This window comes from Meleagris gallopavo, unplaced genomic scaffold (assembly GCF_000146605.3).
Source record: "Meleagris gallopavo isolate NT-WF06-2002-E0010 breed Aviagen turkey brand Nicholas breeding stock unplaced genomic scaffold, Turkey_5.1 ChrUn_random_deg7180001527098, whole genome shotgun sequence".
NCBI lineage: Eukaryota > Metazoa > Chordata > Aves > Galliformes > Phasianidae > Meleagris > Meleagris gallopavo.
The window spans coordinates 1-399 of record NW_011294588.1 but is presented as its reverse complement, the minus strand read 5'-3'; the positions used below and the strand labels follow the sequence as shown (position 1 = coordinate 399).

The following is a 399-nucleotide window of genomic DNA, read 5'->3' as shown; positions in this document are numbered from 1 at the left end:
CCGCAAGGGCAGTGCCTTCAGCACGGCTGTAGCGCGGCAGGAGACCGACCTGACACCAGAAATGATTGCCACGTGATCCGGGGGGATGCAGAGGCCCTCTCCCGTGACCCCCCAAAATCCCCCTCCCCTCCCCGTGACCCCCTCCCCACACATCCCTGCAGGGGCTCCTGGCGGAAGCTCCCCTTCAAAGCCTACAACTTCTCAGCACTGGGGCTGCCGCCCGCCTGCGGCCACCTGCACCCCCTGCTCAAGGTGCGCTCGCAGCTCCGCCAAATCTTCCTAGAGATGGGGTGAGTGGGGGGAGAAACGCTCAGGGAGGGTGGGGGGGACGCACAGTTGTTCCCCCCCCCACCCCCCAAAGTGACACCTCAGACTGCCAGGTTCACAGAGATGCCCACA

At 65.7% G+C, this 399-nt stretch overlaps 1 long non-coding RNA gene across 1 annotated transcript; it reads left to right on the top strand.

Annotated features, from left to right (window-relative positions):
• Positions 1 to 399, top strand: LOC104917351. Its single transcript, XR_796832.1, has 3 exons — positions 1 to 72; positions 162 to 290; positions 381 to 399. It is a non-coding gene; the product is annotated as an uncharacterized LOC104917351 (long non-coding RNA).